The sequence below is a fragment of the Equus przewalskii genome, chromosome 2, assembly GCF_037783145.1.
Source record: "Equus przewalskii isolate Varuska chromosome 2, EquPr2, whole genome shotgun sequence".
In the NCBI taxonomy this organism is placed as follows: domain Eukaryota; kingdom Metazoa; phylum Chordata; class Mammalia; order Perissodactyla; family Equidae; genus Equus; species Equus przewalskii.
Window position 1 is genome coordinate 13,724,454 of NC_091832.1, and position 14,958 is coordinate 13,739,411.

At 39.7% G+C, this 14,958-nt stretch overlaps 1 protein-coding gene and 1 pseudogene across 9 annotated transcripts in view; one reads left to right on the forward strand and one right to left on the reverse strand.

The window, feature by feature from the left end:
- Nucleotides 1-14,958, reverse strand: part of RNF220 (ring finger protein 220) — a 218,831-nt gene that overhangs the window by 171,944 nt on the left and 31,929 nt on the right. The window lies entirely within an intron of this gene.
- Nucleotides 12,464-12,816, forward strand: LOC139081911 (large ribosomal subunit protein eL31-like; annotated as a pseudogene).

A 14,958-nucleotide genomic window follows, 5' to 3' on the forward strand; every position in this document is an offset into this window, starting at 1 on the left:
AGGGAAAACTCTGAGGAATTAATTTTGGAGCTGAGGTCTGAAAAGTGGGACTAACTGGGCAAAGTGGGCTGGAGGGCGGGGTGGGTAGGGGCAGAGATGGGGTGGGAGGACATGCGTTCCAGATCAAGGGAACAGCAGGTGCCAAGACCCTGAGGCAGAAGGAGGGGGGACATGTTTAAGAAACTGAAAGAAGGCCAGGGTGGCAGGATTGCAGAGCATGACGGAGACTGCAGGGGGATGAGGGGGATGAGGGCCCGATCCCTCGGGGCCCCACAGGCCATGCTAATATAACTAGGATCTTTCTCAGAGAAGCCATGGGTGACCCTAAGCAAAGGAATAATGTTTTCAGGTTTGTGATTTAAAAAAATCTTTCTGGCTGCCTTGTAGAAAACAGGTTGGGGCTGTGGCAAGTGTCACTTAAGCCTTCCTCGGTCCCCCGCAGAGTCAGTGCTTTCTCCCATGTGCTCCCACCAAAATCTAGGAAGCTTCCTGAGGGCAGGACCGTGGTCTGTTTTGTTCACTGCTGTATCCCCGGTACCTAAAACAGCACCCAGCACTTAGTAGCTTCCTGATTTAAGGTGACTTAAATAATGCAACTTTATTGTGCGATTTCTCACACTACACTGTAATTATCTTCTTATATAGGACCTCGGCTCCATGGGCTTTCCTGTGCTCTGAGAGGTAGATGATCTTTTTGTAAAGGGGGAACCGAAGTCCTACTTAATGCAATGTTAAAGCTGTGAATGAAAAATCATATAATCTGAAGAGAGAAGACATTTGTCCTGCCACCTGGTTTTTTCTCCCCCATCCCAACATTTAGGCTCCTACAGCATGTAGTAACTGGACTGCATTATAGGAGCTTTGGACAACAGATTCAGCAGTGGAAAGGAGCTTCCTCCTCTCCTAAATGAGACAGCTCCAGAGATGAAGGGTAACTGTCTTGGCTTGGATTACCCAATAGCCATCACTCTTTCTTCCCCACTGAGGTCTTAGGGCCTTTCTCCAATTCAACAGAGTCCTTATTCTTATCCTGGGAACATGACACTTGCGCAATGTTTTCACTAGAATCAGAAGATCCCAAGGCTAGAAAGGTTCTTCAAGGTCATTTAATCTACCCTCACCCTCACTCCAAAGCTTAAACACCCTCAGTATCACTCCTTGCTCGCCACTTGGCTGTCTGGCCTCAGGGTGTCCCTAGACAAGCTCAGGTGTCAATCAGGGACAGATGGCAGGAGCTGGAGCTAGAGAACTCAGAAGTCATCATTGATATTCACTAGGTTTTCAATGTTTATTCCCAAAAGTTTGTGTTATATTCATAGCTTTCTGATTGGCTGATTCTCTGTCTCCATTGCCAACTCCTCTGCTTACCCCAGACCTTTAAATTAGTTTTCAGGATTCTTTTTCCCTCTCAACTTATTCATCTTTCCATATTGTTTCACTGTCTCCAGTTCATTCATTTGCAGTTCTAACAAACCTCTATTTCTTGCAACCAACTTAAAATATCAAGCTCTTTAATTAACTAATTAAACATTTATTGAATACCTACTACATTTTCCATCCCACAAATTTCTCTTTCCTTTGATAATACCATGAGCCCCCAGACTCTTACAGCAGCCTCACGGCTGACCCCATCTCCAGCCTCCCTCCTTTTCCCAAACCCCAATCCTGTCTCAAAAATCACTGGAATACAATCATTCCCCTTTTCCAAAGCCCACAATGGCTCATCTCTCTACTCACATCAAACCTTGGAACAATGGGCCTTCAGGATCTGTGTTTGTGGTTCCTGGCCCACCTCCCCTACCCTATTGCCCTCAAGGCCAGTGCTCTTTGTAAGCCTCCATGACATCATGACTGTCCATTAAGCTATTATAGGGTAGCACTTCCCTCTCCCCTCTTATGTATCATTTTGTTTCATTTCTTTCTTCCCCTTCTTCTGCTCTCCTTTTTTGTCTTTCCTTTTCCTCCTCTCCCTCCTATTAGCCCCACGGATGTCTCACTTGGGAAAACTTAATATCATCTTGCTCAACCATTTCCCAAGTCTTGTCACTGAGGCACCCTCCCTGGCATTTTATGCTTGAGGCATTGTGGTGTGCCCTATGCCCTTGCTAAGCGAATCTGCATGAGGAGATCAAACTCACATTCTACAAAAAGAGATTTGACAGAAGCAAAGGAAAGAACAAAACAAATAGAAATCCAGTAAACAGAGAATGATAGGAAAATGATTTGGCAATTTCTTATAAAGTCAAACATATACTTACCATACGACTGAGAAATTCCACTCCTAGGTATTTACTCAAGAAAAATGAAAACTTACGTTTACAGAAAAACCTATTTGCAAATGTTTATAGTGGCTTTATTCATAACTGCCCCAACCTGGAAACAACCAGAATATCCTTCAACTGGTAAATGGTTAAACAAACTGTGGTATGTCCATGTAATGGAATATTACTCAGAAATAAAAAAAGAATAAACTATTGAAACAGGAAACAAGATGCCAGGAACTGAGGATCACAGGAAAGGCTGACTACAAACGGGAAGGAGGGAATTCCTGAGTGGGGTAGAATTCCTCTATAACCTGATTGTGCTGTTGGTTACATGATTGTATGCATTTGCCAAAACTCACAGAACTGGACACTTTAAAAAAATAAACCCACCAAAATAAAAGAATTAATAAAGACAGGTGCAGAAACAAACAAAAACCAATAAACTTGATTAATCGTACAAAAAAACTGGCTCTTTAAAGCACACCAACACAGCAATAAAATAGATAAACCTTTAGCAAACCCAAATGAGAATAAAAGAGAAAACACACAGGTAAACACTATTGGAAATAAAAAAGAGGATTTAATTTTTGACAAAGAAAACCTAAAAATTGCAATTGAAACTTAACTTTATACTTAAAAAATTAAAATCTACATTAAATTGCATGATTTTCTAGGTAAATATAAATGTACAAATTGACTCAGGAAGAGATCTAAAACCTGAGTAGGCTAATAACTGTGGGGGAAATTGAAATAGTAGGCAAAGATATACCATTCCCAAAAACCATCAGTTCCAAATAATTTATAGATGAGTTCCACCTTCAAGACATAAATAACTTCTGTGTTGTTTATATTAGTACAGAAAAAATGGAAAACTTACAACTCATTCTGCTAGACCAGCAGTCCTCAAAGTGTGGTCTAGGGATCCTTGAAGATCCCTGGGGCCCTTTCTGGGAATCCATAAGGTCAAAACTATTTTGATAACAATACTAAGATGTTTTGGCTTTTTCACTCTCGTTCCTTCACACAAGCATACGGTGGAGTTTTTTAGAGACTAATGGAATGCCATGTGATGATGTCATCGCTCTGTCAATTAATGAAATGTGTGCTTATACATTCTCGTGTTTTAAATTTTTGTCCATTTTAATTTCCAATATTGTCAGGAAATTCACATAAACAAGAAGTTCTTTGAGGATCCTCAATAATTTTTCAGATTGCACTCAAAGATTTGCACATGGGTCCTGAGACCAAAAAGTTTGAGAACCATTGTGCTAAACTAATATTACTCCAACATGGAAAACAGACAAGGAAGAAAACCATCAGCTTACTTAAGAACATCAATGCAATTATCTTAAACTTAATTGTTCTTAAAAGAATAATTTTCATGACTAGATAAGATTTACGCAGAAAGGGATGGTTCTATATTAGGACATCTATTAATATAATCCATTTCATTAATAGATTAAAGGACAAAAACATGATAGTCACAAAAAAAGATACTTTAAAAAGTAATATGTTCGGGGGCCAGCCCCGTGGCCTACTGGTTAAGTTTGACACCCTCCACTTCAGTGGCTCGAGTTCAGTTCCTGGGCATGGACCTACACCACTCATCAGCAGCCACGCTGGGGTGGCAACCCACATACAAAATAGAGGAAGACTGGTACAGATGTTAGCTCAGGACAAATCTTCTTCAGCAAAAAAAAAAAAAGGGGGGAGGGGCTATGTTTTAATGTCCATTCTTAATTATACAAAGCAAACAAGCAAACAATCAAATAAAAAAACAAAACAAAAATTTAAAAACTCTTAGTAATTGAAGAAAATTTGTTTAATTTGATAAAGGGCATATCCTATTCTCTCTAAAGTCAGGAACAAGACAAAAGTTGTCTGCTTTCATTGCTATCATTGCAACTACTAACCATGGCACTGGAAGTACTAGCTGGTGCAATAAGACAAGAAAAAGAAATGCAAGTATTACAGAAGCAGGCATAAAACTGTCACAATTTACAAGTGATTTAATTTTCAACTTAGAAAATCTAAGAAGTAACTATAAAAAATCAAAACTAATATTAGATTTTAGTAAAATCTTGATAAAAGATCAACAACAACAATCACTCCTTTTCTTATACACCAATATAACCAACTAGAAAAATGTAATGGAAAATATCTTTCTTATAATAACAAGCAAATTGTAACATACATATGACTAAACTCATCAGTGTGTCCAAGATTTATATGAAGAAATTGTAAACTTTATTGGAAGACATTAAGAGTAGACAAAAATAAATAACGAATACATCATGTTCTTGGATGAGACGCAATTTAAACTATAGACTTAATGAAATTCCAATCAAAAACTTATAGGATATTTTATGGGACTGCGAAAATTTATTCTAAAGTTCACCTGGGAGAGGCAATGTACAAAAGCAGTTAAGAAAATTATGAGAAAGAAAAACAATATGACTCAGAGAAAGGAAAGATAATAAATGGTAAAATACCCAATTTTGGGTCCCATATGGTATAAAAACATCCTATAATGCTACAATAATTGAAACAGCATGGTACTGGTACAAAAACGGACCAAGAAATCAAGGGAGCAGGATGGAATCCAGAAGGAGACCCAAGTACAATCTAGCATTTCAAATCAGTGGGAAAAAGGTAGACTGTTTAATTTTGTTGGGATGACAGGAAGTCATCTTAGAAAAATACTAGTTACAATCCTAATTTGCACTACTGATAAAACTTAATTTTAATGGTACTAAGGATATAACTTGGACAATAAAACTACAAAGGTATTGAAAGGAAAATCTCCTGGGAGTAGGAATACGCTTCTAAGCAAAACACAAACCCTAGAACTAGCCATAATAGAAAAGACTGACAGATTTTACTACATAAGAAAACCTCTTGTGGGGCCGGCCGTGTGGCTGAGTAGTTAAGTTCACATGCTCCGCTTTGGCGGCTCAGGGTTTTGCCAGTTCGAATCCTGGGCGTGGACATGGCACCACTCATCAGGCCATGCTGAGGCGGCGTCCTACATGCCACAACCAGAAGGACCCACAACTAGGAATGCACAATTATGTACCGGGGGGCTTGGGGAGAGAAAGGAAAAATAAAATCTTTGAAAAAAAAAAGAAAATCTTTTGCATGATGCAAGACAATGTAAATAAAGACAAGCAATAGACTTGGAAAAAATATTTGTAACACATATAACAGAGAAAGAATTAATACCATAATGTAATGATGCAAGCCTTCAAATCAATAAGAAAAAGACAACAATCTAATAGAGAAATAGGCAAATAATATAGACAGGGAATTCACAGAAGAAATACAAATGATCAATAAATATATTAAAGTATGCTTAAACTCACTAGTAACCACAGAAATACAAATCTATAAAAGATTATTGTAGCTTTCTTTTTAATCATTAGATTTGCAAAACTGAAGGCCTGACAACATCCAGCGTTGGTGCGGTGAGGGGAAACGAGCATTCTCATTCACTGTCGGATGGGAGTGTAAACGGACGCAGTCTCTTTGGAGAGTAACCGAACACATTCTAACAAAAATTTAAATTCTCACATCTTTTAACCCAGCACTTCCACGACTAGAAACTTACTTGCAGAAATAATTGCATATGTCCACAAAAACATATGTGCAAAAAGTTCGCTGCAGCATAGCTTGTAACAGCGAAAAATTGGAAAAGCAACTAAAAGGCTTTCACTAGGGAAATAACTAAATAAATTATGATAGCTACAAAATATGGAACAGCAGTTAGAGGTTAAAAGAATAAGGTAATTTTATTATGTATTGACATGGGAAAATTTTAAAGATATATTAAGTGAAAAAAAGCAAGAAGTATGTTTATGGTATGATCCCATTTGTGTAAAAACCTCTATTTTTATCTACATAAATATACACAAATGTACGCATGGATAAATGGGAAAAGGTCTGGATGGGTGCATACTACTCTGTAAACAGCTTTTACCTTTGTGAGGGGAGTAGGATTAAAGAAGTGGAGTACAAGAGACTTTTACTCTGTAATTAGTCTGTACTTTATTATTTTTTTTTTACAGTGAGTATGTATTTCTGTTTATCTGTACATTTTCAAAATCAATAAAAAGAAGAAGAAAAACCCTCTGCAATATCTACAGTAAGAGGTGACGCAGGCTTAAGCGAGAGCATTGGTTTTGCAAGAAGGAAAGGGTCTCTCTTCCAGGCTCTTTTCAACCCACTATGTGCATTTCCATTCTGTGGATCATCTGAAGGCTGCAGCTATGTCTGTATCTGCCTCCACAGACCAGAGACTGGTAAGTATTCATCTCTGTGTCTTCAGTGCCTAGCAACGTGTTTAGCATTCAGCAGATGTTGAATAAGTGTCTGTTGAATGAATCATAATCTCAAAGATAAGAAAAGGGAAGAACATAGTTTTTGGTAACTAATTAGATGAGATGAGGTGAAGGAGAGGGTTGGACTGGATAGTGGCATCTTTACCAAATTAGAAAAATAGGAAGTTTGGGGGAAATTATGACAATAGCTAACATTTAATGATTACTGGCTATGTGCAAGTACTGTGTTAAATGCATTGCCTCCATTATCTCATTGAATCCTAACCTTCTATTCTCTCACACAAGGAAAGAAGAGTTGAGAGACTGTCCCAAGGTCATTCACCCAGTTAGAACGGGAGCTGCAATTCAAACCAACATCCAGACTCCATGCTCTTAACCCCGAGGTGACACTGCCTCTCCAAACATGGAAAGTTCATAAAATCAATTTTGATATGCTGTGATTGAGATGCTGACGGGTTGTTCACTGAGGTAGAGCTATCCAGCGAGTAGCTGGATATCACAAGTCTGCAGTTTCTTAGAGAGGTCAGAGCTGACACAGGGACTGGAAATCGTCTGTGAGAGAGCGGTATCTGGGAGGTCAACATTCAATAATCATTCAACAAGTATTTATTGAGCTCCCGCATAAGCTCCAGGCACATATTATATCAAACATTCTCTTCAAATCCATTTGATTCACAGAATGCTTATTATGTGAAAGTACTGTGACCTGCTATTTTTAACGGTTAGTCATTTCTTTTTCCATGTCTAATGGTCTCTATTACACTGTAAGTATTTTAAAATACTAAATTTCTTTGTATTACCCTTGTTATAAGGCTCAAAACATGTTTGTTGATTGAGTACTTGAGAAAACATTAAGAAATGAGCAGCCATTCACGGAGGCGAGCCTAAGTCTCAGGGAACTGTGTATAGACAGTCTTCATCTCTGTTACTACCTAAAGTCCATAAAAGCAGTCAGGTTTCAAACCAAATAAAAGATTTTTCATCAATGTCATCAAGGTTAGTTGTAGGCATCAGAAAGTTGTAGCTTGAAGCAGCAGGCAGGCTGCCAGAAGACTCCGACCAGGTGGTATTTTCTTTGGCAAATTTATCAAAGTCCAGAGTCTGGCCCTCAGCCTTGCTGGTCCAGAAACTCAATCCTGTCAGAGTTGAGAGAACCCAGGGAGGGTTACACATGTTACTAAGTCATAAAAAAGAAAGTGTAAAACTAGAGTGGCAGTTTATTAATATATGACCAGATATTTGCATCCGCCATCACGTCCCTGTAGCCAAGCGATGTGCAAAGTCAAATTACTAGAAGATGGTATGAGAAACCCAGAATCAGCCACAGGGAGTTAGCAATCGGATTAGGATGTTTAACAGCACCCGACTTGGATAACCTGAGGGAGGGGCAGCACGAAACAGGAACAGAGCAGAGACTTTGGAACCAGATAAACCTGGATGTACACAGAGTGCCCCACTTCCTAGCAGAGTGGCGGTGGGCAAGTCACTCAATCTCTCCAGCCTCCAGTTTTTAAAACGTGAATGATGCCACCTACTTCATGGGCTTATTGTGAGGATTAAATGAGATCATGCATAAAAGGCTAACGCAGCCCCTGTGATGTGATAGGCACTCCATAAATGGCAGCTACATATCCGTCTCCATACCAGGGACACACATGTTAAGAGTTCAAGTCAGCCTTTCAGAATATCCTTTGCTCTGGACAAAACAGGGTAAGCAAGACTGGAGGGGAAAGACCAGTTAGAAGGCAGCTGCCGTAATCCAGAACACAGACACTAGCGGCTTAAAACAGAGATGCAGATGGGGGGCGGACAGGGAGTGGGTGAGAGGTATACAGATTTGAAAGCTATTTAGGAGGTGGGCACTCTGCTGGGTGTTTTACATGATTATTTATTGTCCTGACAGCAACTTATAAAGTAGCCCATCTTTCAGATGAAAGTCAAAGATATTAAACAACTAGCCCAGGATGACACGGCAGAGACTGAGCTGCAATATGGATCGCAGTTGGTGCGACTCCAAAATCTCTCTCTTTTCTACAAATTAAATATACCACCGTACGTATCTAGCTTTTCAACCAAGATGTCAATTGTGAGGAACACAGTAATTTCTTACCACTAATAATTAAAGTATTGAAGTTTAGAGAAATGATTGAGTTTTTAGAAAACGTAGCTTGGAGCAGATCAAGGTTAGCACTGTAATAAATAATGTCACTACTGCTCACTTCCATTATGATATGCTTTCTTGAGGGGGAGACAAAGGGGAGGAGGCAGAGCTCGTGGACCAGAAGTTATACATCACTGTAAGTTTGTCTATGACAGAGTACCATGCACGTGAACTTCATCCATTGAGATGAGTTGAAAGCTTCAGAATGGTTACTCCCAGGAACAGGCACTCTTTTTGAGCAAAGGAAGTCAGCTGGATCATCGACAAGATTGCAGTGTAAACGTGACCAGATCTTCAGATAGCAGACACAGGTACCAACCAAAGGATAATCTGCTAGCACTGAGTTCCTTAGATTTTCATCTTTCCAGTCACGCTCGCATACAAATTATAATCTACTGCAAAAACTTAATTTTTTGGGTGAAGGGCAGTATCATATAACAGATTTGAGCTCCTTTCCCACATGAACTGACAAGTTAGAATTTTCCCACTCTTACTTTTACAGTTTAAATTTTTAACGTAAGCATAAACTTTTTACATTTGTTCTTATAAAATTTTGCTTTGAGTAAGTTTGAGCCTAAAATTTTATCCTTATAAGATGGATGTAAATCAGCTTTCTTTCACTGAAAATTTAATACACATGGCTTCTATATTCCCACTCTAAATATTACTTTAAAGCAACTGTTGTTTTTGCAAGTTTTCATAAGTGATTCATTCATTAGACAAGTACCAGGCCCTCAGCGAATTCACAATCTAATAAGGAAAAAGGCATGTACTCACAATTATAGTAATAACATTAATAACAACTTCTACTCTTTACCACTGCCTGCTCTGTGCCAGACACTGCGCTAGGCCCTGAGAATAATAAGAGGAATCAGAAATGTCCCTATCTTCAAGGGGCTTCCTGCACCTTCGGAGGGTTAATGTACAGTCTGATGGGAGAGGCAGGTATATTAACCAATATGTGCAAGAGATACAGTAATAGTGTCTTTAGTAGAAGGACAAAAGATGGAGAGGTTAATGAGGGATGAGAAGGAGAGTAGGAAAGGCTTCATAGGGGAAGTGATCTGTGAATTGAGTTTAAAAAAGATGAGTAGATTTTCTCCAAATTAAGGGCAGAGGATAAAAGGGCTAACTTTGGCAAAGGTAGATATAAAACAGTTTTATCATTCAAGGAACAGCAAGCAGGTTGGTAGAGATGGAGGTTACAGTAAATAAAGAGGGAGGAGGATTGAGAGGTTCCAGCAAGAGCTGAAGAAGGTTAGGCAGAGGGCAGATGATGAGAGGCCTTACATGCTGTGTTGTCCAGGGGGCCATGGGAGTCATTAAAGGGTTCTAGGTATGGAAATTACAAGAAGAGGGTTTGTCTTAGAAACACACCTCTGGTAGCTGTGAAGAGGATGGAACAGAAGGGTTTGAGTTTAGAGATAAGGAGATCACTAGATTACATAGGATAGGTTTCTAGGAGGTATTCTTAAGGGGCAATGGTTGACTAGAAGGAGAAATACTAAGCTATGTGAAGAAGTCAGGGAAGAGCAACCCAATAGGAAAACCAGCAAACCCTGAACAGAGACTTCACAAAAGAGCAAAGTCAATGGCTGTAAACATAGGAAAAGGTGCCCTACCTCACCAGTAAGCAGGGAAATGTAAAATATACAGCTGAGAAATCACTGTATATCCACAAGGCTGGAAAACTAAATACCAACTATGGGTGAGAATGTGGAGCACCAAAATCCTCATGCACTGCGGCCAGTGGAACAAACTGGTAGAACCTGCTTGGAAAATCATTTTGCCAATAAAGTTGAAGAAGCACTTACCCTAACATCTGGCACTTCTATGCCCAGATCTCTACCCTAAAGAAACTTGTGCCCTGGACACTGGGATACATATTTTAAAATGCTTAGAGTAGCATTTGTCATAAGAACCAAAAATTGGAAATAACCCAAAATGTATATCACCATTAGAATCGATATATGACTCAGGGTACAGTCATATAGTGGACAATCACACAGCAATAAAAATGAATGAACTCTAGCGACATGCAATCATATGGGCGCATCCTACAATCTCAGTGATGAACAGAAGACACAAACAGTACAAAAAACAGGATTTCACCCATATGAATATCCAAACATGCTAAACTAAACTATAGTGTTTAAGGATGCATACATAGGTGATAACATTATAAAAAAAAGTAATACACAGAAATCAAAATACAACGATGTACACCTGAAATTTATAGAATGTTATAAACCAATGTTACCACAGTTTTTAAAAAAACACTGCAAATAAGAATAAGATTTACATATTTGAAAAAGAAAGTAGGAAAATAGTCACCAGAAAAGTCAAGATAGCGATTACCCAAGTAAGGGAGGGATGGATTGTGATCAAGGAGAAGTGTACAAGGGGCTTCTAGGATGCTGGAGAGGTTCCGTTTCTTGAGCTGGGTGTGGTTTCATGAGTGTTCACCATATAATTATTTGTTTAACTGTACACATATGTTTTATGTACCTATATAAATGAAAAGCTATTTTGCTGAAAATAAAAAATAAGAAAAGACTTCACAGAGGAGACATATGGGAGTTGAAACATAAAGAATTGATTAGAATTTGTCCCCGCCAATATAAGAAAAAGAGAATTCCATGTCAGGAAAAGAGTATGTCCAAATTCACAAAAGTATGAGAGAACAGAGCATCATGAGGGAAATGGCAATTAATTTAGTCTGACTGAGACAGAAGCTAAGGGAAGGTGAGTGGTGAGAAGAGTCCAGGAAGGGAGGCTGAAGAGTCTTGGATATCTTGTGATAGGAATGAGGAGTATTGGGTAGGAGAATGATATGAAAAGTTTTGCTTGTTAGAGAGATTCTTATCAGCAGTGTATGGAATAAATTGGAAGAGAGAGAACAGTAAAGCCAAAGAATGTTGAGAGCCTATCAGCATAGCTTGGTAAGATATCATGAGAGCATGAACCACGGAGAAAGAAGAGGACAGAAGAGGTACTTAATAAGTAGAATTGTGAGGCCATGGAAATTGATTAAGGCATGAAGGGTGAGGTGATGGAGGGATCCTAAGAGTCTAGTCTGAATACCTATTAGCATGATAAATCAAAACAGGTAATATAGGGAGAGAAGTAGATTTGGTGGGAGAAGGTGGTAAGGTCGTTTTTGGTCTTATTGAGCTGGAAGTGCCTTTACAACATCCAAGAGAAAATGTCCAGAAGGTAGCTAGATCTACACGTACAAAGCTCAGGAGCAGAGTTATTTGGTCTGAACTATGATAAATCTAGGTCTCAAAATTGTTAAATAAGTCAATGTGATTTGAACCACCACCAATTTGAGATGTCTCACTTACCCCTGGGCATGAGAGTAGAATAAGAGGGTCCCTGGATGTGAGGGTAAGAGAGGAAACAGGGATGATTCCTAACTTTTTGGCCAAAGCAACTGAGTAAATGGTGATGCCATTACCTGAGATGGAACAAACTAGGGAAAAAGCAAGATAATTCTAATTGTGTTTGTTTTGAAAGAGGAAAGAGAATCAAGAGCTCTCCTTTAGACTCTGTTTTAGACATTGTACTTGAAGTGTCTTTTAGACATCCAACTGTGTGCAGCTTGGAGGCCAGTTCATGGTCGGAGTTATAATTTTGGGTTCCATTAATATAATGACAGCATTTAAGGATTCCCTGCTTTCCAACCTGGGTCTGGCAGAATGGCCCCCATCAAGAAGGGTGGCAAGAAGAGGACCATTCTGCCATTAACAAGGTAGTGGCATCAACATTTACATGTGCATTCATGAAGTGGGCTTCAAGAAGTGTGCCCCTTGTGCACTCAAAGAGATCTGGAAATTTGCCATGAAGGAGATGGGAACTCCAAATGTGTGCACTGACACCAGGCTCAAGAAAGCTGTCTGGGCCCATACCATATCTATCCATGTATGGTTGTCCAGAAAATGTAAGGAGGACTAAGACTCACTAAACAAGCTCTGCACGTTGGTTACCTGTCCATTACCTCTCCATTACCACTTTCAAAAATCTACAGACAGTCAATCTGGGTGAGAACTAACCACTGATTGTCAAATAAAGTTATAAAACTGAAGGGAAAAAAAGGATTCCCTGATATAATTCTAGGTTGGGGGCTAGTCCTGTGAACTACACTATGTACTTATCCATCTTAAAGTACTTACCTCAATGTAATATATTTAGCTGTTTACATATCTGTGTTCTCCACAACTGTAAGCTGCTTGAAGGAGGAAGCTGGGTCCTGTTTACATTGCATTCTTATGACCTAATGGTCCATAGCATATAGTAGGTACTCAATAAATTTGTAGAATGAATGAATGATGAAATGCTGCTTACTTCTCTTATTATCATGTCTTGACTATTCTCTGCACTACTTTCAACAGAGATCACAAACCTTCTCCACATAGTAAGTTTCCAGATGCTACTCCATCGTTTCCTCCACAGTTCACCACAAAGTATCTTGCTTTCTACTTCAAAGGTAGAGGCTACTAGCATCTTCCCCCCCATCAATTAAAAAAAATCTCTTCTTTCACTCTTCTTAGAATCACTGCTCATCTCCAAGGCTAATACTTTCATCTATCATCTTGACTGTATCTCTTGTACTTCTTCCTCAGACTTGCATCCTTCATTATTCCTGTTCTGGATAATCACACATTTCCCCTTCATTCATTCATACTATCTCAGAGAATGTGAAGGTACCATATTCTCCCTAGAAAATATTAGATGTTGGACTTAGGGAAACAGACTGACCCAGAATTTGTCTTCTGATGGTAATGGTCTCTTTAATATCCTTCCATGCATGACTTTCACAGGTTTAGAAAATACCTGGAGTTGTGACAGCAAATTAAAAGCCTCAGTCTGAGGCTGGCCCTGTGGCATAGTGGTTAAATTCAGCACCTTCTGCTTTAGCAGCCTGGCTTTGCGGGTTCGGATCTCAGGTGCGGACCTACACTGCTCATCAAGCCATGCTTTGGCAGCGTCCCACATACAAAACAGGAAGACCAGCACAGATGTTAGCTCAGGGCTGATATTCCTCAAACAAAAAGAGGAAGATTGGCAACAGATGTTGGTTCAGGGCAAATCTTCCCCAACAACAACAAAATAAATAAAAGGATTAAGCTATAAAAAAAATTAAAAAAAAAAAAAGCCTCAGTCTCTATGGCTGCTTAGGGCTGGGGCAGGCATGGCCTGACACACTCTTCTCTCAACGGCTGGACAAGATGAGACTGCACCAGGGCAAGGACTTCCCCCTTTAACTGGGGATCAGCACTCTTTCTTTCCAAAGACAGTATCTTAGAAGTGGCCACCACAGTGCGTTCTAGGTCACAGGATGAATCAAGTCACACATTCCGATACCTAGGAGTGCCCCTGACAGGTTTCAGGTGGGGTCCTTCAAGACAGCTGCTCTCCTTGGCAATGCAATCCTGAGGGTCAGCCCCGGGGCAGAGCTCCCCCTTGAATTTGGCCAATGGCAAGGTCTCTAGGGCAAATGAAGGAGTTTCTCTTTGAGACTCAGGGAACAGGAAGCCTGAGGCTCCAAAGAAAGCTCTGCCTCTAAGCACTCTCTTGTACTTCCAGGCTGGGTCCCAAGCTCAGCCGTGATTGATATGCCCTCAACAAGAAGTACCAAGTTGAGAAGCAGTCTATTCTAAGTCAGAATCCTTCCATCCTGATTGAAGAGATCATTCGGTGGAGCTTACTGCCATCTATTGCAGTGATACAGGGAAACAGAACAGGTTTTTGACATCAGACAGGTCTGGCTTTGAATCCCAGCTCTGCCACCAACTAGCTGTGTGTTAGTCAAATGTCTTAAATTCTCTGAGTGTCTCAGCCGCATTGTCTGTAAAATGAAGATAATATCTACCTGAAGAGTTGTATAATAAATCCGAAATTGATTTCCCTGCTTCCACATCCTCTTTAACAGGCTAAGAACATCAGCCCCAATACCAGGGTCAGCTTTGACAAAACCCTTCCACCCTTTGCTATGTGCTCTTCATCTTGCACCGCTCCCCTCCCTTGCACATTACGTACCTGCTGGAGTGACCCCTTTTCAGTTCCCTGAATACATCAAGCTCTCCCTTCACAGAAACTGTTTTCTGCAATGATGAAAAAGTTCTCTATCTGAGCTGTCCACTATAACAGCCACTAGTCACATGTGGATAGTCGGCACTTGAATTACAGCTAG